Raw genomic sequence first — 26,237 nt, 5'->3', positions numbered from 1 at the left:
ATACCGGCTTGTTGCAGCTCCCTACCCAAGAGGCTAACCTAACGTGAGGTTGGGATAGGGAGAAGTACTGATTAGTCTGTAAGTAGTGGCTTGAGTTTTGCTTCCTGAAGCAAGCACATTGAGTTCTTTGTTCTAAGGCACATTTTTCCCGTTTCACTTTTATTGTTATGTTCTCCACTGGCTAATGTGCATTCACATCTTGGCAGTCCTAAGCTCAGGGCTTTACCAGAAATGTCCCTGTGAAAATGAACTTTAGGTCAATAGCAGAATTTGCTTACCCAAGCTGGCTCATCATCTATTCACTGCCTTAACGAGGACAAGCAGATTGAGTCCCTTTGTTACACATGAACCCTGGGTGTACTGTTGCTTTCATTCATTTGCTTTGAAATTAGCTGTTCTTGGGGCTTTTGCAGAACGGGGCCTGCCTCAACAGTCGGCCACACATTTATTGAGCATCTGTTACCTATAATTCCTTTACCAGGTATTGAGAGGTACGAAGAAATACATTTGATGGCTCTTGTCTTCAAGGAACTAACTCCAGCTGAGGAAACAAGATGAAACAAACCCTCCAAGTGTCACCTAAACTCATGGCCATGGATACTTAAACACAGACTCAGTGGCGAGGCACTAAAAAGAAGTGCAGAGGCAAGAAAGTGCCACGTGGTGGTCGTGTGGTCAGGGTCTCTGGGGTGTGTGGACGGTGATCTGGGCTTGGGGAGGGTGGTAGGTCTCAGCAAGTGGAGCATGGGTCTCCCCCCTAGGCCTGGGCTTCCCTAGGGAGAGCCTGAGAGAGAGGAGAGAGAGGAGCATGATCAGCAACGGTGGTGGGGAGAGAACATTCACCACCAGTGGATGCGGGGAGATGCTGCCAACACCTGAGGAGCAACACTAAAAGCAGGGGACTCAGCCCAGCGGTGGCCTCCAATCGGTCCAGTCATCTCAGTCCTGAGGTCGGGTCGCCCTCAGGTCATAACTGCTCCTGAGAATCCAGAAACTCTACGTCTTCTGGGAAGTCCAGCATTGGGATTAATATCCAAATCAGCCCACAGCTGCCCTGGATCTTTCTGCAACAATCAGGCCTGCGCAGACCGAACCTGTCAGCACTGCCTGGGCTGAACTCAAGGGCTCTTCCCTCTTGAAAGATGCTGGAGGAAGCTGCCCAGCTTATTCTGTGGGTGCAAGCCTGAACGCATAGGGCAGTCAGCACCCCTGCGGCAAACTTCAGCCAAGGGGGAGTCTTGGGGGACATGCTGCGGATGCATGCTCCCCTCCTCTGTCTCCTGGGCTGACAATTCTCAGGGTGTTTTACACATTTCCCCAGGGGGTCCCCAGAAGGAATGAACCACCATTGCCCTCCTTAACACACTCTGCACTGGCTTTTCCTCCTCCAGGTCCCCAAAGAAACAAGTCTTCATGCTCAAGTAGAGACACAACAGCCTCACCCCCAAAAAACTCTTTTAACTTCTTTACTTACTTCTTCATTAAAGCATTTACCCTTTTGCCTCAGGGTTAATCATTAACTAAGGTTAAAAAAAAGGAGCAAATTCTTTGCACCTTGCTCTTATAATTTAACAAAATATTTTGGAGATCTTTTCACATGAGTATCTATGTGTCTAATTTTAAAAATAGTATCCTCTCTGGAATATCATAATTTATAGAATTGGTTCTCTATTCATTCTTATGACAAATACTCCAATGGATATATTTTTGGGAGGGGGGGGTTTCTTAACTAGTGGGGGATTCTGTTGCACCAGTGTTGATGTTATTGGCCAACAACCTGGCAGCCCACAGATCGAGCAGTCCCCAGGATCTTTTTAATGGTTCCAGAGTCTTCTGGCTAAAGATCAGTATTGCGTCTGTGGGGCAATGTTGACAATCTCATCCAAAGTGATATTTCCACTGTGCTTAATGTTTTTCTTTCTGTCTCTTGGCAGTTCCTGGAGAGCTCTCCTCATCAGGGCAGAGGGAGAAGGTACCATTTCCATCTGGGCCTGTCTGTTCTGAACGGTCAGTTTCCCTGTCATCCTCAGACCCTTCCAATCACCAGTTGCCTTGGTGATGTCGTCACCAACCTTCTTGGGAGACAGACTCAGGGGACCCATCTTGGGAGCCAAGACAGACACGGCACCAGCTTTCCCACGGGGGCAGCTCAGATATACGACTTTGATCTTGTTGGGGTTGAACTGAGGTGTCGTGGTGGAGGTGGCTGGTGTCAGAAGAACCCAGAAACTGGATGGCCAGACATAGTTGCATCTTCACCTCCTCCTCTGAGCCAAAAGCCAAAAGCTCAATGGACATCCTTGTGTGTGTGTGTCTGTTTTCTCCCAACTGCCCTTAATCTTCATTTTAATGTGATTTCTCCTGACCAAAATGTTGGGAGAAATATCCTAGCCTGTACTTTAGTAGGATAGGCCAGGATGGACAGCCCTCTGGCAGTAAAGCTGAGCTAGTAGCTGTGCTGTCTTGCAGGACAGCCTTTATATCTGCAAGAGTTTAGCCAACTGAGAAGTTGGAGCAAGCAGTCTGCAGAAGCGACTACGCTCACTTCCTACATAAGCTGCTAGAAGAATTCACAGAACTCATTGAAAGCTGTTATGTTTCGGTTAGACTGTAACGCAGCTGAAGGATACAGCCTGGAATCAGGTAAAGGAAGAAGTACCTGGGGCAGCTCAATACTTAACTCAAGATCAAGTATGAAATGCTGAGCTCTTGTCCTCTCCCCATGAACACATGACATTGTCACTCTCTTGGTATTGATGTGAACGATATGCAGTGAGTATTGCCAACCAAGGAAGCTCACCCCAGCCTCGGTGTCCAGAGCATGTATCGGGGCCCCATCCAGCGGGCAGACTCAGGTTCTAGCCTTTCAGGAGTTCAGCTGACAGCACATGGCTCAAATCCCCCAACCTCTAGCATGTCGTGGCTGTCTGTGGTGGGCTGTGAGACAAAGCAAGGACACTCTGATCAGAAAGCTGAGGACAAAGGCCAGACCTCCTCTTGGAGTAAAGTCTAGATTCTTTACTACATGATACCAAAAGCAGAATCCACCTCCTTAAATTTTTCTGGGAAACATCGAATTAATAATGTCCAGTTTCTTGGGACACTTGGGTGGCTCAGCTGGTTAAGTGCCTGGTTCTTGATTTTAGCTCATGACCTGAGCCAAAGGTGTTAGGCTCAGCGGGAAGTCTGCTTGAGATTCCCTCTCTTCCTCTGCCCCTCCCCACTCTCTAAAGCAAATAAATAAATAAATATTTTTAAAAAATAATGACCAGTTTCTTTCCTGAGAAGTGAATTCAATCAAATAAAATAGGAACGACCATCAATCAACTCAATTACAAGAAGTGCCCTTGACAGCAATTGACTCAAGATGTGACAAAGAGAAAACCATGCCAGGACCTCCGTCAAACGGTTGCCCACTGCACCCCCAAATTCACTCTCTGCCCAAACATGCCTCTGCTGGCCAACAGCAAGCTACATTGGGGCCACATGTTTTCTCCTTGGTCTGGAATCTTTGTTTATTTTAAAAAAAATAAAATCCTTATGTTCTTGAATCATTTATACTTAACTCATTAAAAAAATTTCACAATGGAAATGTTCTGGTTCTCTTCTCCTTTAAAGCTTGATGGGAAAAGAATAAGGAAGTCTATGCCAGGTATTTTAAACATTTAATATAACCACAAACCTAGTTTCAGACCAGGAAATCGTGAATAATAACCTTGGTGTTAATAATATCATATGGACCATATTTTTCCAGACCTTGACTATTCACATCACACCAGATCCACAAAGCTTTCTGGGGCAGTTCCAGACAAAGGTTGTCTTAATACATTTAGGCTGCTCCAACAGAATACCATAGACCAGGCGGCTTATAAACAAAAAATTATTTCTCAGGATTCTGGAAGCTTGGAAGTCCAAGGTCAAGATACTGGCAGGCAGATTCTGCGTCTGGTGAGAACTTGCTTCCTGGTTCCCAGAAAGCCATTTTTTTCACTGTGTCCTCACCCAGCAGGAGAGGCTGGCATGCTCTCTGGGTCCCTTTTCAAAGGACACTTAAGCCCATTCATGAGAGCTCTGCCTTCATGACCTAATCACCTTCCAAAGGCTCCACCTCCAAATACCATCACACTGGGGATTAGGTTTCTTTCTTTTTAAAGATTTATCTATTTATTTATTTGAGAGAGAGAGAGAGAGAGAGTGAGCATGAGCAGGGGGAGGAGCAGAGGCAGAGGGAGAAGCAGACTCCCGGCTGAGCAAGGAGCCTGACTTGGGCTTGATCCCAGGACCCCAAGATCATGACCTGAGCTGAAGGCAGACGCTTAACCTACTGAGCCCCCCAGGTGCCCTGGGAGTAGGTTTCAACATATGAGCTTTGGGGGGACGCAAACATTCAGTCTACAGCAGAAGGGACCAGTCAGCCTTGTGAATGTGCCGCCCCACCTCCCATCTGATCTAGTGTGACCCGTGTGCTTCTCTCTCCAACTAGAGTGTGAAATTCCAGGGTTAGAAGTCACTTCAGACCTTGACATGTGCTGCACGTCGCCTAGCTCGGCACCCTTGGATCAACATTTGCTGATGATGAAACAATTTATATTTTTGTAGGTTTCTTTTTGCATGTGTTTATCCGATGGCCACAACGCATATTGCCACTTTGTCCCAGATTCGGGAGACCCTCATCACCCCAATTCTTTAGTTGGAAAGTACCGTACCACCAGCTCCAGTAAGGCCCTCAGGACCAGCGTTCCACACCCGGCAACGACGCATCTTCTCCACTCCACTGACCGTGCAAAGTTACACGCGACTGGAGGGAAACAGAAACAATCTGAAAGACCTCCCAGAGTGTGGGAAAGGAGAGATCTTGCCATGAGGATTTCGCTCTGGTTTTTAATACATTTTATTTTTTTGCCCCACTGAGAAAGTAGGCAATTAACTTCCAGAACCAACGCACAACAAAAACCTACTGGCTTTTTTTTTGTTCCTCGAATAAGCTTTGTGTAATTTATACATCCAAGGAAGTTAGACCTTTTCTGGGGGCCCAATCACCACCAATTCCCAAATTATGTGGCTAGGAGCAGTATCATTTAAACACAATACTGGGTTTCTACTACATAATTACTTTAAATTAATCCACTGGTTTGGGCATGACCAGGAGACCATGTTCTGCCCTAAAAGAGCCCTTAATGACTAACTGTTGTTGTCTAGGAAAACAGTGGAAACTCTGTTGGCATTCAAGAAAAATGTGGTCAGGGGCCTGTTCCTTGATTGCTAAAGCAACTCCCGGGTGTTCTATTTAGTGGGCCAATTTTCAGAGTAGTCTGGCCATAGTAAAGATTTTTAAAATCTGGTGTTAGATACATTCTTTAAGTCTTTGGGGGTAAATGTTAACTATATATAAACTGTATATAAACTTTTAATCTTTGCCCCCCCCCCCCATCCATTTTTCTCCAGCCTAGCATCTCTGAGGCTCCAGCTGCTTTATCTGGTAAATAGTTTATAAAACTGGGACGATTGTTGACTCTCTTTCAAAGGTACTCTTGTAAAACAGGATAGATTTTTGAGCTGTATGCTCTGACTTAATGTGGTCCTATAAGACATGGGCTCAAAGTATCTCCCAGAGAAAATATTTGGGACCAACAAAAAACCTTCCACTGAGGTCCTCAAAGTGAAAATAATTTTCATAACCCCACAAAGAGGTTATTTGCCTACTTCACTCTCATACTCTCAGGACTGTACAGTGGAGCTTGCCAGAGACTACATGACATCATGTCACAACAGATGGATTAAGCAGCAGATAGGAGAATCCAGCTGTCCTCTTTTAAACCAGATGCTCCAGGGACGCCTGAGTGGCTCAGTGGTTGAGTGTCTGCCTTCTGCTCAGGGCGTGATCCTCAGGGTCCTGGGATCGAGTCCCACATCGGGGTCCCCTTGAGAAGCCTGCTTCTCCCTCTGCCTATGTATCTGCCTCTCTCTCTGTGACTCTCATGAATAAATAAAATCTTATAAATAAATAAATAAATAAATAAATAAATAAATAAATAAACCAGATGCTCCAGAGATTGACAAAAATGGAAAACAATGTCATTCTTCACACTGAATTTTTTTGAAAAGATATTGTTCATAAAAATATCTTACTTACATTAATAAAGAGTTTGTTTTTTAAATAAATTGATAATTTTTTAAATTACTTATTTTTTTCAGAGAGATAGTAGTAGAGGCCAAGGGAGAGGGAGAGAGAGTCCCAAGCAGCCAGGGAGGAGTCCAAAGCAGGGCTTGATCTAACACCCTGGAGATCATGACTTGAGCAAAATGAAGAGTTGGACTCTTAAGTGAATGAGCCACCCAGGTGCCCCAAATTGATAAATATTTTTTAAAATTCTCTTGGTTTAATGTCTACTATAGTTAATACTGATACACATATCCATTTAAACAAAAGCTTTTTGAGGTACTCAATACATTTTGAGAACAAAATGGACCCTGAGACCAAAAAAGTTTAAGAATTGCTGGTGTAAGGAAAATATTGAGATGTCCCTGCCACTTACTAGCCACCTCTCCACATGTCCCACCTCGAACAGCACACAACACACACACACACACACACACACACACACACACACACACACCAAATTTTTTCCCATCTCCTACTTAAGAAAAAAGCAACTTAATTCAGTAAGTAAATATTAAGTGGCTCATCAAAGAATTGAAAGGAAAAAGTTCCCCAACTGAGTAATGAAGGAGGAAACCAGAGTATGTCAGCCCAAAATATGCCTCTTTGAGCTCTTAGGTTGAGGTGAGGGCAACCAAGCAGCAGCAAATATGGGAAAACTCTCTACCTTCCATCTTTTCTGCCTAAAGGCAGGATATCAGTTCACCTTTCCTGGAGATGACTAGACTCTCGTCAGCCCAGAGATAGCACCAGAGGAATCTGCCAACAAATCCAGTTCCAGCAGCTTCCACCCCTGTATCTCCTTCCCTCAGTCTTCCTCCCTTGGAAGGCTAACAAGCTTTCCCCGTCCTGGCATGCCTTCTCACATTTATCGTTCTGTGCTGAAGCTGCTGCAGAAGCAGGAGTTCTAAGCCACCTTTTTTATTTAGTTTCTCTTTTTCTGAGTTTCTCCCATGTGTGTATGTGTGAGATATACATGCTAACAAACTTGGGGTTTAACTAATTTGTCTTTGTTATAGGGACCCAACTGGAAACATAGAAGGTAGAAGGAAAGGCTTTCCCTCCCCTACAAACAGAACTACTTTAGATATGGGAGGAAAAGCACACACACACACACACACACACACAAAACCTAAATGCAAATGATTATTTTGGTAATATGCTATATTTGCATTCATACTCAACTGTAATTTGGACAGCCAAAGAATTTTAGCTTTTCTATTAGCTTATTAGGGGTGCTTTAATCCTTTTGTCTTGAATACATATATTTTCTTTTTCCTTCTGCAAGTCTGTTGAGATATATTTTATCGTAATAAACTGGACATATTTAGAGTGCATGATTTGATGAGCTTTGACACATGTACACATCTGGGAAACTGTCATCGCAAGTTAATAAATATGCATCATCCCCCCAAAGTTTCCTTGTGCCCTTTTGTAATTCACCCCCCATTCTCCTACTTCTATTTTTTATTTTTTTTCATTCTCCTACTTCTATCCTCAAACACTAAACTGCTTTCTCTTAACTACAGATTAGTTTGCATTTTCTAGAGTCTTGTATAAATGAGATCATAGAGTAGGTTCACTTTTACAACATTACTTTGAGATTTAGCCATGTGGCATTTATCATTAGTTTGCTCATTTTTATTGCTGAGTAGTGTTTTATTGTATACGTCTACCAAAACTTGCTCATCCATCCACTTGTTGATAGCCACTGGGTTGTTTCCAGGTTTGGGCTATTACAAATAAAGTTGCTAGGCACACTTGGGCACAAGTCTTTGTGTGATTATATCTTTTATTTCTCTTGGGTGAGTACTTAGCAATGGCTGAATCACATGGCATATGTGTGTTTAACTTTATTAGAAATTGTCAAACTGCCAAACTGTTTTCCAACACGATCACACTATTTTACTTTCCCATCAGTGGTGTGTGAGCAAGTTCCAACTGTTCCACATCCTTACCGACACTCAGTGTGGTTAGACTTTTAAACATTAGCCGAACACAGGTATGTAGGGATAACCTGTTACTTTTGCTCTCCTTCCTGAAAACTGTATAATACTCTTCCGAATTTTCTAAACAGTATATTCATCACCCCAGGCCAACCATAATATAGCATGTCCTTCAATGAAATATTAAGCATTTGTAAATAAATTCCTCTATTCGTGCTGATATGGAACCATTTGTAAGATACATTAAGTGAAAATAGCACAATTCGACCTGTATTATGGTGCTTTCTACATGCTGGGCCCTGTTCTAGGCATTTAATATACATTAGCTTGTTTAATCCTCGCAAGAACCATAAGAGGCAGGTACTCTTATTTACCTCCCTCGCAGAGATCAGGACTCCGTGACTTTTGCCCAAGGTCGCCCTGGTAAAAATTGACAGAGCCAAGTGGGGAACACGGGCTCCAGAGTCTCAGCTTTTAATAATCCAACTCTACTTCCACTCTGTGTTTCAAGACGCAGAGTAGCTACACTTTGTAACTCTAACGGGGGAGGAAAAAATTATCGTATTTATTTACACATCCATAAAACAGCTCTGAAAAAATAGGCAAAAGTCACCAATGTTGATTGCCTTAAGGAGGGAAGTCGCAGTTGAAGGCACGGGAGAAAGGGAGTTCTTTGGATTTTTGAACCATGGCAATACATTATTTACTCAAAATATACAATAAAATGTAAGTAATAAACAACAAAAAAACAAAAAACCCACAAGTTCAACTTCTTTCCAAAGGGCCTCCCAGACCTTCAATTCCACATTCACCTTGCCCAACTGATATTTGGTCATTGCCTCATTTTTTTTTTTTACCTAAATCATCCTTCTCTACTAGATTATAAACTCTTTACTATCTTGGTGCTCTTAATTCTTGGAATTTCCTTCCAGACTTAGCTCAGTGCTTGGCATTAGCAAACACTTAATAAAAACCTGTTTATCAACTGGTAAGCCTGTTCCCGAGAAACTGAAATCCTGACAGCGAGCCAACTTTTTGGAGCAAATTGTCTTTCGTGATGAAACCACATGGGACTGGTCAGCAAAAGGGAAGAGCAGGCATGTGCTGATTGGCTAAAGAGAATCACCCCAAAAACCTCTTTTCTGAAAAAGTGCATATTTGATATTTGAAAAAAAAATTGAAGAGGTCATTATGGGAAATAGAAATCTTTTGCTGGACTCCCTACAAGTATTTTATAGTTTGGAAGGTTTTCACTTGTGTTGTCCTTTCAACACCTGCCCTGGGGCCTCGAAGAACTTAATCTAGGTGAGTAATCAGAAGGAATGGAAGATTTTTCCATGGTGATGTAATCTATTTGTCTCCTTTTCCGGATAAACTGGTGATGCTGAGCTTTTGTAGAAAAATCATTTAGAATCCCAAAGCATTTTATGAATGAAGCAGTGAGAGTGGTGGGTTAATACCACACGACTGAGGAGCTAGCCAGCCCTCCTTTAGGTGAAGGTGGTTGTGATAACATAAAGCTTTTTAGATTTCAGCTTGGGCCTTTTTTCCCCCCAATTTTGTGAGCTGAACTTTTGGATTCTCTCTCATATGGATCCTAAACTTGGTCATGTTTTATTTTTCAGGAAGAGTGGTTGGTGTCACAAAAATGGGGTTTAAGTGCTCATACAGAAAATAGGTCCGTAGGGGAGAATTTTTCCCATTATTTGAAAGGACTCATTCAAAAGTTCCAGTTTCTCTGCCTGGGTCCCACCGATCAGTAGAAAAACACGACTTACACACAAAATGTTAGCAACACGATGCTCCACTTCCCAGGGAGCATTTACATTCTTCTAGGGTCAGCAATCCTTAACTCACAGGAATGATTTCAGATGATGAACCATTCAGAAGTTTCTACTTCCTCTTAAAGATTTTCTTACTCTCTGAGGTCCTCCTCTTCTTTTTTTTTTTTAATTTAATTTTATTTATTTATGATAGGCACACAGTGAGAGAGAGAGAGAGGCAGAGATACAGGCAGAGGGAGAAGCAGGCTCCATGCACCGGGAGCCCGACGTGGGACTTGATCCCGAGTCTCCAGGATCGCGCCCTGGGCCAAAGGCAGGTGCCAAACCACTGCGCCACCCAGGGATCCCGGTCCTCCTCTTCTTAACTTTCTTGCTACAACTGCAAATTATGAACAAAATTCTATATTTAGAATATAGAGAAAGAGAGAAAGAAGAGAAAATTGTCAGAAGAGAAAATTGTATTTTATTCAAATTTGCTTTCAAACTTTTTACAAAAGAGAGTCAGGGAGTAGTAGCCACCCCTTCAAAATCCAAATGCTGTTCTGATTTTTTATTGTTTTGGAGAACAAAAGATGGTGTTTTTCTTGGGACACCTGAGTGGCTCAGTGGTTGAGCATCTACCTTTGGCCCAGGGCATGATCCTGGAGTCTCAGGATCGAGTCCCACATTGGGCTCCCTGCATGGAGCCTGCTTCTCTCTCTATGTCTTTGCCTCTCTCCCTCTCTCTCTGTATCTCTCATGAATGAATAAATAAATAAATAAATAAATAATCTTAAAAAAAGAAAGATGGTGCTCTTTTATTAGAAATTTTGGAGTCGATTTTACGTTCAGACACTTTGAGGAGATAAGGACAGCTTCCCTGCATAAACAACCATGACTTCCCACACCTGCCTTAGTTCTTCTTGTACCATAATTTTCTAGCCACATTTCAGGGTTATTGACAAACACAAAATTTTGTCATTTAAATGGATATCAAAACAGCTTGGCAGTAAGGGGTCCTCACAATTTAACTGAGTATCATGAAAACACAGCTGAGGAATCTGCTACCTGACCAAAACCTTTATGTAAGAGCTTGTCTCAACTGGGTTACTTAACTAAGTCACTGGTGTAGCAGCCTGAGTCATAAACCTTCATCCTTTGTTTGACCCGCATAGAAAGCCAATGAAAAGGTACTTTTGCAGTAATTCGCTCGATCAATTCTTTTTAATTAAAGCTGATTCCCTGTTTAAAGGAAGTGAAGCTTTTTGTAACTTCAGATTTTTCCTTCCTAGAAAGAAAGCCGACGTGATTCTACCTCCCTATCCACGGAGCCAGCGTGCATGCCTCCTCTCCTGAGCATTTACCCAACCAGGCCTGCTTGCCAGATTGCTAGATGGTGAAAGAGCATGGTGGGGTGCCAGGACGCTCTAGGCATCTCCGCCCTGCTCATGGCCAAGCACTTGGCAGGAAACAGGGCTGAGCTCTCCAGGTCACAGTGCTGGAGGCCAGCAGCCTGGTGTCTGGTAGGATTCCTGGCTCCTCAGCAGGCAGGGGGGGAGCTGTGCCTTTGCCCCAGGTTCTCCCACCTACGGCCTTCCTGTCGCATTGGCTAAGGCAGCTATAGCTAGTGACCTCCGAGGTGGCTGTCATTTTTAAAACATTGTTTATTTCAGCTTTTTCTTATCACCCAAGATTGCTAGTTGGAGGTGTTTTTGTCATGTATATAATACATTAAATCATAGTACATGTGTATAATTTATCAATAAGCACGTAGAGGGGATCCATGTTTGAATTTTTTTTTTTTTACTGGGAGTTCACAATCAAAAAAGTTTGGACACCATGGATCCAGGAGTGATAGTTCTGGTAAGGGTCTCTATGTCCTGTTCCCAAAAGCAGTTAAAAAGCTTATGTCCAAGATTCAAGAACCAATTTGAAACAGCTCCAAATAGCCAATGATGGGGCCATTTGAGCACTAATGCCAACAGTGGATTAAACCATATTAAATAAATTAAAAAGTCATGAGTTCATAATGATATTTTTCAAAGTAAACTCACTGGTCACCTCTGAAGGATATTAGTAACCAATGATTCTAAAATGAATCAAGCATTGAACCTGTCTTTCCTGTGTGAGCTGTACCCTCACACTCAAGGAATAATAGAATTAGAACACTATCATTTGACAAATCTCAAGTGAAAGAAGATCTAGGTTATGGCAATCAGTAGCTACAAACATCGCAGGGGAGGACTGAACAGGATGTGCCTCCTGATGGACGATCCAACACCATCTTTGTATCAAGTGGCCTTGCCAAAATAACAAGCCTGAATCAGATCGAGCATCTCAATCTAAGATTTACAAAATACAAAGGCCCAGGGAACATGGTAACAACACAGGGGAAGGCAATAAACAAAATCAGAGACTAGACGGAAAAGGTAACCTGTTTTGTCGTAAATATATTCCAAGGAAAAAGAAGGGAGAGTAGATCCTATAGTTTCAAAGAAATTCAATGCACATAAACCAATGCACATAAACCACATGGACATTTTTTGGATTCTCAAACAAACCAACTTTTTAAAAAACTATGAGACAATCAAGGCAACTTGAACCTTGACTAGACAATGAATGGTGTTTAAAATCCTGAATGGGGATCCCTGGGTGGCGCAGCGGTTTGGCGCCTGCCTTTGGCCCAGGGCGCGATCCTGGAGACCCGGGATCGAATCCCACATCGGGCTCCCGGTGCATGGAGCCTGCTTCTCCCTCCGCCTGTGTCTCTGCCTCTCTCTCTCTCTCTGTGACTATCATAAATAAATAAATAAAAATTAAAAATTAAAAAAAAAATAATAAAATCCTGAATGTTCCAGGTGTGATTGTGGTTTCACAATTTTTTTAAGGGTCCTTCTCTCTTAGAGATATATACTGAAGTATCGGGGGATGAAATGATACCATAGCTGGCATGTGTTTCAATATAATATAGTGTGGGGAAGGGGAAGGAGAAGCAGAAGCCATAAATGAAACAAGAACAGGCGACAATTTCTAATTGTTGCAGCTACCCTATTGGCACATTCAGGTTTATTGTTCTAGTCTAGTCTGTCTCCTCTAGAATATGTTTGAAGTTAGCCTTAATGAGAAGTTAGGTTTTTTTTTTCTTAAGGCTCTGTCCAACCACTATCCTCTTCTATTCCTAAACCACACACTAGAGAAGAGAAAATATTTCTCAGTGGGACACCTGGGTGGCTCAGCGGTTGAGCATCTGCCTTTGGCTCAGGTTACGATCCCAGGATCTGGGATCAAGTCCCATAACGGAGGACTGTCTCTCTCTGTAGGGATCCTGCTACTCCCTCTGCCTGTGTCTCTGCCTCTCTCTGTGTGTCTCTCATGAATAAATAAATAAATATTTTTTTAAATAAATCTTAAAAAGAAAAAAGAAAATGTTTCTCATAAACAAGAATTTCAAACTCTCTAGTGAAATCCCACAAAACTAGATTAAATGGACCAATGAATCTCTGCTCCAATCTCACCTCTAAGGAAAAGCCAAGGAAAGAGGCCCTGATTATTCTGATGATTGTTCCATACATGATTTCCACTCTAGAAAGGGAAATCCTGTAGCATTGAGTGCTTTTAAGGACATTTTCCAAACAGGAACCATAAAGTGTTGTTGAAACAAAGGACACCTTGTTGCCTGCCCCGGTTGCTAGGTCAGATCTCCTTTCCTACCGCACTTTCCCCCTGGAGAACTGGTCAGGGCAGCAATGCTAGAGATGGATTTCAAAAAATCTGCTCATTACAATATTTTTAAAAGGAGATGACTGAGCATTTAACCTAATTTCATTTGTCATGTTTTAAAATCTACAAGGTCACCTGGGTAGGTAGCTCAGTGGTTGAGCATCGGCCTTTGGTTCAGGTTATGATCCCAGGGTCCTGGGATGGAGTCCCACATCAGGCTCCCTAAGGGGAGCCTGCTTCTCCCTCTGTGTCTCTCATGAATAAATACATAAAATCTTTAAAAAAAAAATCTGCCAGTTCGTTTGGCATATAGTGGTTGTCTGTAAGTGGGCTTTGAATGAACATTTGTGCAGACAATGTTTCATAGGGTTTACACTTCTATCCCAGAAGGTGGTCACCCTAGTGACTCACCAGGACACAGCCTGGATGGAGAACACAATTTAAGGGGCATAACTTTATCATGATAGTGGGACCTGCCATCCATTTGGTTCCCTGATGTTATAACTAAAATGTTCCAATACCTGGTGCTCTGAGGGCTTTTCTGGGTGTGTTCGTTGCCTGTGGCTGCTCTAACAAAGCCTCACAACTGGGTGGCTTAAACAACAAAAATTTTTAGTCTCATAGTTCTGGAGGCTGGAAGTCCAAGATCAAGGTGTTGGCAGCACGGATGCCTTCTGAGGACGGTGAGAAAAAGCTAGTGCCATGCCTTTCGCCTAGCTCGAGATGATTTGCTCACACTCTTTACAATACCTTGGCTGGTAGAAGCATCGTTCTGGTTTGTGCCTTCATGTTCACATGACGTCCTCCCTGCATGTCTGTGTCCAAAGTTCCCTTCTTATAAGGACGCCAGTCACTAGATTACAGCTCGTTCCAATGACCTCACTTTAACTTGATGACTTCTGTAAAATCCTATCTCCATATTAGGTCACATGCTGAGGCACTGGGGGGTTAGGACTTCAGCACATAAATTTTGAAGGGGCACAGTTCAACCTGTAATACTGGGTAACCCCTATCTTCCCAGGCCTCCTTGTCCTTGGAGACAATTTCACTAGCTTAGACTGAGTTTCCAAGGAAGACACTGGGTGACAGGCCTCAAGCTCTTTTCCTTTCCCCATTGGCTCCCCTGTCATCTTCCTGGTCTTGCTTCTGAAGCTTTCTCAACATGGCTGTGGTGAATGTTGCCTGTTCTGGCTCCTGGAGGCCTGGGTCTGTGGCCTGGCTGTTATTTCCTGATCACTAGAATATGGTTCTCTGCTCCCTCTTCTTTCACTGCAATGATCCTTAATGCTGAGGAAGTGTTTCTTCCCTACCAGCAAACAGCTTTTTTGGCCTAACTTCCTGTGGCCTGGCCTCATACTGCCTTTTCTCTTCTTGGAGCTTTCTTTGAAAGGTAGCCTGCTCCTTTTGGAGGAACGTGTGAATAGATTTCCCAGATGGAGACAAATGGGGGCATGTAATAGAGTATTTCACCCCTACTGACCTTGAGCTCTTCTTTAGGAACCAATTTTCCTTCCCTCATTCAAGACATGGTACACGCTCTGCTTTTCAGGGTGCCCATGTCCCCCTAAATTGAAGAAAGCCTTCGTTACATCTTTGAGATTCCTCATCTTGATAGCCTAGGAGTTCGTAACTTCTCAAGATTCACGTCCCCATTTTTCTGAGACTCTCAGGGGTTCTCCTGCAACAGAAGTTCTGGTAACCTGCTACGGTGTTCCAGATTTCCCATGGTCAGTGTGCAAACTAGAGTCCATCCACCTGTCGGTTAGGATTATATCATCCTGAAACTATAATTCCTGCTGTTTGTTGTCTCGGCCCAGAGCAAGCAAACAAAGGAAAGCCTTATGCTTTTGGACATATAGACTTCCAACCTTATAGGCTACATTCTTAATCTCAGTGCTTCCAAAATTAGAGCTAGAAAGATGACAGCTGTGAGCTCATGTCCCCTGAGCTAAAGAGTGCCATGCATTATTAGCATAGAATGTTAAGAAACTTAATATTCCTCTTGCATTTTCTTTTTTTTTTTTTCCTCTTGCATTTTCTGAGTGGAGAGTTATACCCCAGGTCACCAGACAACAGTAATGATGGCACGCTGAGATCCCAATTGCAAGAAGAAAAAGCAAATAGCCTGGGGAGGCAGGGCCAGGAGCAAGCTACCAAGAAAAGGCCCAGAGCCTCCAATGGCCCAGACCTGCGGGGCGGGGGGGGGGGGGGGGGGGGGGGGGGGGGGGGGGGGGGGGGGGGCGGCGGATGGAGGCAGGGGAGGGATGGGGACGGGGAGTGGGAGGGAAGGTGTTCTGTTCCAATACACTCAACTCCAACCTGAGTCCACGGGTGAGGGTGAGAAGCCTGTGAAGCCAAACAAACATGAGTTCAAATCCCAGCTGCCTCTAACTGGCAAGGCGAACCCACCTGCATCCTTGGCTCAGATTCTCATAAATAAAATGAAAGTCGTAACAGTCCCACCTCTCAGGTGTGTTGCGGGGAAGGCATGAGAGAGTGTGTAAGAAGTACACGGCACAGGGCTTACTCCACAGGAAGGACTCAATAAATGTTAGCCCTCAGCATTACTGTTGTATGAAGTCCAAGGCGCTCTTTGTACCCAAGGCTCTGTTCTGCTCCAGCAGTGGTGACCTGAGCCACCTGTATCTATGGACAAACAGCTCCCTTCCCCTGAACTCAGATCAGCAGCACCTCGAGGTCAGTGCCACCCTATGAAAAACATGCTGGCATTTTTTCCCCCCAAAGGCCAGAGCAGAACTGCCCAAATTTCTTCGTAAGGTGGGGCTGCATCTTGCCACGTCACATCTTTGAGTCTCCCTGTCTTTACACCTTCGACAGTTCAGTAGAATGTGGCTAGCTCATCAGTCTCACCAAATAAAATGAAACACCCACAATAATGGGAACTGTGTCCCAACAGGCATGCCCAGAAGGGCTTCACCCCAAAGAAGATCTCTCCAGTGCAGGGCAGTGACACAGGCAGCCTTCCCCTCAGGAGTAAAGAGGGGGAACCCTACCTGCAGGCGTCCAGGTGAAAGGGTGTCACCATGGTTCCTGATGGGGGTAGAGGCTGCAATACCATTTTTGCACAATACTAGATGGACAAGGTGAGATCTCACCCTCGTGTCCCATAGTGTCTTTAGAAGGGCAACGGTAGATGAGCAGAAAGTAGGAAAACTTGCAATGTGAAGAGGTGAGGCGTTAGCCTTACAGACAAAAGAGAACAACTACTTATTTTTTGCTGTTGGATCTAAAGAATTCTTAATGCATCCAGAAAATTCCCTGACATACCAGCAGCAGTTGCTGGTACTTGCAGGTGAGTTCTCTTCTCGACTGGCTGGCTGGTCCCTGATTGCTTCAGTGTCCCTTCCGGGCGCTCCCTGCGTGGATGGACTGGGGGAAGGCCCTGGGGTCATCAGCACGGCCACCAGCTGCAACCTGCTTCTGCTCTGAGGCACGTTTCTTCTTCCAGTCGAGAGAACCTGGGTTTGCGGCCCCAGGTGGTTGCGGCCCGAGGTGGAGCACGAAGTGCAGGCATTGGGTCAGGGTTTGGCCCTGTTATGTCGGGGCTGACTGTGTTGAGTTAAAAGTTAGGCACATTTGATTATCAATTTTTTTTATTTAAGAAGGGGACACTACAAAACGATGAAAACGAAGCAGTGCTTGTGTAAAATGGGACTCACGTGTTCAAGTGTGGGTGTGGGTGTGGGTGTAGGAGTCAGGATGCAACTGCAGGAGGCTTCGTGGGGTGCATTTGCTGAATAATAAGTGCCAGGCTGGTTTTCCCAGACAATTACCACATTTCCAAGCATTTCATCTTTCATTGTTTTGTAAACCTTGACTCCAAACCACAAGGTATTTAGGCCTTGCTCTTAGGTGATGAGTTTTTAAAACCTCTAATTGGGGGCACCTGGGTGACTCAGTGGTTGAGCATCTCCCCTCGGCTCAGGGCATGATCCTGGGGTCCTGGGATGGAGTCCCACATCAGGTTCCCCGCAGGGAGCCTGCTTCTCCTTCTATGTCTCTGCCTCCCTCTGTGTCTCTCATGAATAAATAAATAAATAAATAAATAATAAAACCTCTAATCCGTTGTAGGAAATATGACTGACCAGGTGAAAAGGCTAGTGGTGTGAGCGTTTATTCAGCTTGATTCCCCTGGGGCCTTAACTCTAATATTTAGAACTATACCCAATACCTGACATGTTATTTCCTTTTGTCATTAGTTTTTCCAGATGATAAGCATCTTTAAGATTACACTGTGACACATAAGGCAAGCTCTCCCTTTAGTCATCAAATACTTGCATCATACCTGATGATGTCACCATCATTCCAGAAGACACATGAAAAATTAGCTGTTTATGTCCGCTTATATCGAAAATGTTTTATTTCATTTTTATGTGTGTTTATGTTACTTTATTTAATATTTAAATGATCATGCATTGATATGTTTCCACTGTATTTAATATAAAAATATGTTATTTGCATCAAATAGAATATTTTTGACTTTTAAAGATATCTGACATTTTAAAATAAGGACTAAATTAGTACACTTTACATATGAGCATATTATGAGATTTTAGATAGATATATATTGACTGAGATTACAGTATGGTATGAAATGTTGATTTGGTGATTGAATAGCATAAATGACATTGCTGTTCATGATGTGATTTTTTTTTTTTTTTTTTTTGTAATGATGATCTACTCTCAACAAAATTTGGAACAGAAAAAAGCAATTTTTTCTCAACTTTTACCATAGTTGAATACCCGGAAAATTCAGTGTATTTCAAAAACCACACAAGAGAAAGCTTTGTGATTCATGTAAAGTGGAGTTGCAGTTGTGAGCTTTGCTAATTTTAATTTATCTTCTTGAAGTCCCAGTGAAACACTTGTAAGTTGTGTATGAGGTAATACAGTCCTTTGTTGAATGGGACTTCCACACATTGCAGGATGTCTTCTATCCCCAGAACTACCCATAAGTCCATAATATTCACTAAATAACTGAACAATCAAAAACCCTCAACAGGGTTCCACAAAGTCCCTGTGGAGGCATCACTGTCCCAGTGAGAATACTTGGTCTAAGATCCCTGCTAACTCTAAAATTTGGTGGTTCTGTTTATATACTTTACCCCCAAATGTAATTATTTTTGATGGCTAGTGTATGCTTTTTCATTGAGGTTGGCAAAGACAAACTTATGTCTTGTTCCTTTACAAAGATTTTTACACATTTATCCCTAATGTCTAGCATAGCCCCTGATACATAGTAGATGCTCAATAGTTTTGAATGTGTGAAATACACACAGGGAGGGTACTCAAACAGTAGGAAACACAAATCATGCCCTGACATTCTCATTGGAGACGTCAGACGTTCCTAATCCATTACAGCTGGAAAATGAAGAACAACACGTGACAACAAAGTAACATTCATGCAAAATAATAGTTCATTAAGGGTGTATCTTATGGTAGAAGCTGTAAGGACAATAAAGTGATAAGAGAAATTACTGAGGTACCCAGGGAAGACTTTTGTAGTCTATGGAATCGGAGCTGAACCCTGAAGGAAGGGTTAAACCCAGGTGAGAAACGGAGAGGAAGCAGGGCCCAGTGTCAAGAAGGGTGGAGGGGCCAGATTTAGACGGACTTTGAGTAGCAATTAGTGGAGACTTCTTTCAAAGCTTTCCAGGAAAGGCCAAAGTTATATGCTATTTTAGAAACCCAGGCAGAATGTCGGGGGGTGGGGGGTGGGGGGTGGAAGGAATGTGGATATTTGAGGGCAGAAGTGGTCTAAGCAGTGTTCTGCTGGGCCAGCTTGCAACAACTCACAAGAGCTGATTATAAAATTTTTAGGGCTTTTTGCAAGGTTGTTAAACTTAGCCATTATTAAAAATCGAATTATATAGACTCACCGTTGAATCCAGTGTCTTAAAATAATACACACTCAAAACTTACCACTTCCTAATTGTTTTACCACATTTTACTATTTTCTATGTGCTTGAGATTATTTATATCTACTTACCAGATGATGGAAACAACACATAGCAAGGTGCTGCTGTGCATCTCTTCAGGGACGTTGGGACGGCGGTGGCTTGAGATCTGCTGTGGTGAGAGTATGGATGCCCCAGAAACCAGAGAAGGCTATGAATCAGAGCTTGATATATCGCTTTGTTGATCAGAGACTTAAGAAAGTGATGGAGAAAATGTTAATGATCCAGACAGAAACAGTGTCATGTTGTCTCTGAGAAGCCATTGCTTAGAGAATAGCACAAAAAATAGAGGAATTATTATTTCAACATATATAAAGTTTTCAGCTTTATTGATGTATAATTGACAAAATTATGATATATTTAAATTACAATGTGATAATTTGATATACAGACATGTTGTGCAAGTTTTCTCTCCATCAAGTTAATTAACCTGTTCATCGACTCTCATATTGCCATCTTTTGGGGGGTGGTGAGAACATTTGAGTTCTATGCTCTTAGCAAATGTGGACTATACAATACAGTGTTATTATAGTTATCATGTTTTACATTAGATACTCAGATTCTTATTTATTTTAACTGAAAGCTTGTACCCTTTTATCAAATGTTCCCTCTTTTTTTTACCTCCCAGCCCCTGGCAAACACTTTTCTACTTTCTGTTTCTATGAATTTGATCTTTTTATCTTTTTTAGTTCTACATCTGAGTGATACCAAGCAATAATGGGAGAAAGTCATGTATCCAGAATATAAAAATAACTCCAACAACAAGGTAATAACAACAAACAAACACAAATAACTCAATTCAAAAATGGTCAAGGGACTTGAACAGACACTTCTCCAAAGAGGACAAACAGATGGCCAACAAGCACGTGAAAATACGTTCAACGTCACTAATCACAAGGGAAATGTAAATCAAAACTATGATCAGATACCACTTCACACTCAGTAGGATCACTATTGTAAAACACACACACCTCTCCACACACAAGACAAAAATAACCCGTGTTGGCAAAGATGTAGAGAAATTGGAATCCTTGTACATTGCTGGCAGGAACTTAAATAGTGTAGCCGCTGTGGAAAACGATAGAGTAGTTCCTCAAAAAGCTAAAAATAGAATTACCATATGATCCAGAAAGTTCACTTCTGGGTATATACTCAAAAGAATTGAAAACAGGGCCTTAAAGAGATATTTGCACACCCATTTTCATAGCGGCATTATTCATATAGCCAAGGGGTAGAAGCGACCCAAAAATCCATCAACGAATGAATGAATTTTTAAAAAGTGGTATATATACATTCAATGGAAATTTCTTCAGCCTTAAAAAGGGAGGAAATTAAATTTGAGGACGTTATGCTAAGTAAAACAAGCCAGTCGCAAAAGAACAAATACTGTATTGATTCCACTTACACACGTTACCCAGAATAGGTAAAATCATAGAAACAGAAAGTAGAATGGTGGTTGCCAGGAGTTGGGAGGGGGGAGAAGGAGGGAGACGGGGAGTTTTTTTTTTTTAATGGGTACAGAGTTTCAGTTTTGCAAGATGAAAAGAGCTCTGAGGATTGGTTGCACAACAATGTCAATGAACTTGCTGCTAAACCGTATGCTTAAAAATGGTTAAGATGATAAACTTTACATTAAGTGTATTTTACCACAATTAAAAAAAAAAGATATTTCATGCCATGTGGCACTCATAAGAGTGATTCATTATTTAGATACCAAATATAAACATCCGAGATGGCTTGCAACAGGATGTTGTTCATTCCAGGAGTGAGGGCCCTAAGCTGGAGGAGCGGGGGAATCTGGGGCCACTTCTGATTTCCTGTATGATGCACTGCATGTGAATGCAGCTATTGCATTATCATACCTTTTGAGGATTTGATCAAATGCTATTACTGCTTTCAAAAAAAAGAAAAAACAAAATGTTTTAGCTACGAATGGGGTAATACCTATAAAGTGACAGTGGTGCCTTACCAAAAAGAAGACTTTAAGAAAAAAATATGGGCACCTGTGGCTCAGCCATTTAAGCATCTGAGTGTTGACTGCAGCTCAGGTCATGATCTCAGGGTTGTGAGGTCAAGCCCTGAGTCAAGGTCCTGTGCTCAGCTTAGTCTGCATGAGATTCTCTCTCCCTCAACCCTTCCCCCTGTTCCCCTGCATGCTCTCTCTCTCTCTAAAATAAATAAATAAAATCTTAAAAAAAAATAAAAATCATTGGTATTATTATGCTACTTCTATAAATATTTTTAAAAGATTTGTTTATGTATTTATGTGTTTATGTATTTATGTATGTATGTATTTATTCATGAGAGACACAGAGATGCAGAGACACAAGCAGAGGGAGAAGCAGGCTCCGTGTCGGGATGGGGGTGGGGGTGGGGACGGGGGCCAATGTGGGACTCGATCCCAGGACCCCGGGATCACAACCTGAGCCAAAGGCAGACACTCAAGCACTGAGCCACCCAGGTGCCCCAACACTTTTACGTTGTTAAAAAGAAATCTGTCCATTTAACTAGTCAGGGCTAAATATCTATTAATGAGAGGCTGTTTGTCACAGCAAGTAATATTTAGTTTCCAGAAACCAATCTTTAAAAGCCTGCTTTGTACAACTGTTGAAGTCTATCATTACAAGGATTTATTCTTGGCACTGAATCCTGGAGCTTTGGCTAATAGCAGTCAACTGAGGTAATTCTAGCTTAATTTTGCAAGTGTTCTAATGGCAGTAAAAATATGTTACTCATGAATCATAATGACTCTCAGGGAAAGAGCTCAATGTTTTATAGAGCGGTAAGAGCATGGCAACTGTAGTTCCCATTTTCCATGATCATCCTCTGTAGGGAAAATTTTTATTATTTAGAGAAATGCAAATTTTTTTTGGAATCAAGCTCCATAATAACTAATATCCACATAACAAAAATGTGTTCAATTGCAGAAGTTTTGTGACATGGCCAAGTTGTCTAGATCCAAATTTCCTGGAAGAGTTTCTAAACTAATCCTGTAGTCTTGGTACCAGAGAAAATATCACCATCAAAACCCAGTTTACAAGGGTGGTTGTTTTAATGACCCTTCCAAAATACTTTTCCTGTTTGAAGATAAAATGCCATTTCTTTCTGTTTATGGGTCTACTCTCTTTTCTATACCTTGCTGATTCTATTTTGTACTTAGTTGTTATGCAACATCTCTAGTGAAGAGGGAGGAGCAGAGGAATCATGTAGCAGAAAAAAGGTCCTTTGTAAAAAGGAAGGGAGGGGCATATATATGCTAGAAGCAAGAACCATGTCTTTGGCAGACAGCTTTCATGGTGGTTGGCCTTTTATGGCCATTAAAAAGTATTATTTAAGGGATGGCTGGGTGGCTCTGTTGGTTAAGCCTTGGACTCTTGATTTTGGCTGAGGTCATGATCTCAGGGTTGTGAGACCGAGCCCCACCTGGACTCTGCGTTGGATATGGAGCCTACTTAAGATTCTCTCTCTCCCTCTCCCTCTGCACCCCTCTAAAAGCAAAAGGCATTATTTAAGATCAATGATGTTTTAAAAGCAAACTGCCACGCAGAAAATAATTTTTAAATATTATTTTTATTGTCAGGGTTCATTAGTAGTTATTTTTGAGTGGGGATGTCCAAGAAAATGAGAGTTCTAAAAACTGACAAAATGAAGGAAAATGGCAAGTAAAACTAGCATCTAAAGAAATGAAAACCTCTGTTGATCATCTTTGTGTCTTACCATTTCCAAATTATTGTCCACTTGTAAAATAGACATGAGCAAGAAATAAACCAAAGTTCAGTGGAATTGCCATTATAGCAGTAACATATTTCATAGTCTTGAATATATGCAAATTGATGTAGAGTATGTTTGCTATTTCCAGCTCAGTTATTTACATAAGCAAATACTTTCATTCATACAAGGGCTTATACTAAATACAGTCTTCGGTTAATGGCTAAGCAACTAAATTGTGAAGCATTAAAAATTGGCATATAACAATTTCAGAAGAAATTGATGCTACCATATTTTTTATAGATGAATCACAATCTCGTTAAGCCAGAGATCCCAATTTTCCACAATTTCCTTAGATCAAGAAATGATCACCATCTACATTTTGGGCAAGGAGAGGGAAGCACAGATGAAGGACTATTTCCCATTCTTTCTTTAGAAGTCCTTTGTTTACATGGGTCTCTAGAACAAATTCTATTACATTCCATTTCTATACTTACATGCTTTTCTTCCAGGAAAAGAGCTTTCGACACTATAGGAGAAAATAATTTTAAGTGCCTGGTGGATCAGAAGCATGTCAGTATCAAAACAAATGTGATAAAATGACTCTAAAGCAATCTTTAAAAAAAATAATAAAGCAGTCTTTATATTTCCGTGTATCCTTTCCACGTTTAGAGAAGTCACTGATGGTAAGTCTGTAAGAACTTCAGTAATAAACCAGGTTGGAAAGTGAAATTATTTTTTAAAAAGTAGATGGAGAAAATACAAAGATGTGATGATATAAAGGCAGCAACCATTTCTTAAGATGGCAGAGCCATGAGGCTTAGGGCCACTGCAAGGGTGAGGGTGAGAACCTGCATCATCAGACCCATGGCGGGGGGAGGGAGAGGGGGAGGGAGGCACTGGTTTTGAGTCCCTAACTTCCTTTTTTTCACCTGCTTAGTTGAGACATTTGTCCTTAAAACTAGAATTTAAGGTGAGAGGACCAATAGCCCGATTCCAGATCACCCCCTTCGGTGAGCATATCAACAGTGAAGGCTGGGATCCCTACTCATGGTTGCACATCAGGGAACACATCAGGGAGGTCCCAGCAAGTAAAGAAGAAGGTGGCCTCTGCTTTGATTCCAGGGGCCTGAGTTAACTTTCCCGAGTGAGCCTGAGTGGTGCGGAAGGAGGGACCTAGAAGTGCCTGCAACCTCTCAGATGATATAAAAGTAGCAGAGGCTTAGGGCACCTGGGGGGCTTAGTCGGCTAAGCATCTGCCTTCAGCTCGGGTCATGATCCCAAGGTCCTGGGATTGAGGCCCACATCAGGCTCTCCGCTAGGCAGGAAGCCTGCTTCTCCCTCTCCTCTCCCTCTGCCTGCTTGTCCTTGCTCTCTTGCTCTGTCAAATAAATAAATAAAATCTTTAAAAAAAAAAAATTAGCAGAGGCTCTGTCTGAGAAGCTTGCTAGAGTGGGTCACCAGACCCAGGCCAAACCTCAGAGGCTCTGCTGTGTCAGATGCTGAGTCGGCAGGCAGGGCCCCCTGGAGAGCAGACCAGGCCATGGTGTCCACATGGGAAGCCAGCAGAGCCTCCAGCTTGGAGCCTGGGACAGGACATGGTCCCTCAACCAGCCCCTTCCCCCACTGGGACACTGTATGTTGCCCATGCCCGACTCCTGCAGCATCTTGTGGAAGAAGGGGAGATGGAGAAAAGACCCAAGGGAGACCATTTGATCTTGGAAGAGGTGAAATTACCCGAGAGACATGTCTCTTTGCATGGGTGGGTAGGGTTGAACTTACCCGATTGGATTACGCATAGTTTCTCGCCTCTTGCCCAGAGAGTAGGACTTTGGAAGGAGACTAGACCAGATGCAAGAAAATAAAGTGGCTTTTCTTCATACTGAGTGTAGGGTGCAAACTTCCAGCACTCCTGAAAGCTTAACAAATAGCACGCAGGCCCGTGGCTGGTCTCACCCTCACCCACTCCTGTGCACCTACGGAGCTCCGTCTGTCTACCCCCCAATAGCCAGGGCCAGCCATCCTCCCCTCCCCTCTCCTTTGCAGCCTCCTGCTCCTGCTGCTTCTCAGCACTGTGACCTTTTCTCTCTCCTTCAGAGGCAGTCACCTCCACTACAGACCAGTCCGACTGGATTTCAGTCCGGGCACCAGAGCAGGGACCCACAGCCCTCCACCTGTAAGGAGCCTTGTCTTTAGATGCCTTGACTCTGGGGTGGGGGTGTCTTGGGGGAAATCCTGGAACAACCAGCTGGAGGAACACTTGGGGGCTCGGGGCACACCCTGTTTTCTTTCTTTTTTTTTTATTTATTTATGATAGAGAGAGAGAGAGAGAGAGAGAGAGGCAGAGAGAGAAGCAGGCTCCATGCACCGCGAGCCTGATGTGGGATTCGATCCCAGGTCTCCAGGATCGCGCCCTGGGCCAAAGGCAGGCGCCAAACAGCTGCGCCACCCAGGGATCCCCACGCCCTGTTTTCTAACCAGAGCAGAAGACTTCAGTCTTTTAACAATCGGCACATTCAGACCCACGTGTGCTGACTGCAGACCAGAAGCTTCTACCTCCTGTCTCCCACTTCCAATCAGAGCCTCCCACCCTCCCGAGGCCGGCTGCTGTTTCTCCTCCTCCCCCCACCCCTTCCACCTGTCAGAGCTCCTCACCTTCCTTCCTACCTTCCATAGCAGGAGCCAGTGGTGAGAAGTAAAAGGAGTAACGGCTGCTAATGGGGTGTAGGCACGCATCCAGGGCCAGGCTGGGAGAAACCGTGTCGCTCATGAACCCGACCAGAACTCTGATCGCATTTCCAGAGAGCAGAACTATAAACAGTAGCTCTGGCCTGGAATGAGCACTGCTGCCACGCTGTGCGATGGGTGTTTACCGGCTGGCAGCAACTGGATTCTCCTTTACGATGTTGCTTGCACGAAAGCAGGACGTTTGTAAGTTCTTCTTTAATAGACAAGGCTCTCA

General features: G+C 43.0%; 1 pseudogene; it reads right to left on the bottom strand.

Annotated features, from left to right (window-relative positions):
• Window positions 1-1,762: 1,762 nt before the first annotated feature.
• On the bottom strand, window positions 1,763-26,045 carry LOC112926693 (large ribosomal subunit protein uL11-like; annotated as a pseudogene).
• Between the last annotated feature and the right edge of the window lie 192 nt (window positions 26,046-26,237).

This window comes from Vulpes vulpes, chromosome 3, assembly GCF_048418805.1.
Source record: "Vulpes vulpes isolate BD-2025 chromosome 3, VulVul3, whole genome shotgun sequence".
Taxonomy (NCBI): Eukaryota; Metazoa; Chordata; class Mammalia; order Carnivora; family Canidae; genus Vulpes; species Vulpes vulpes.
This window is presented reverse-complemented; position numbering and strand designations above follow the sequence as displayed.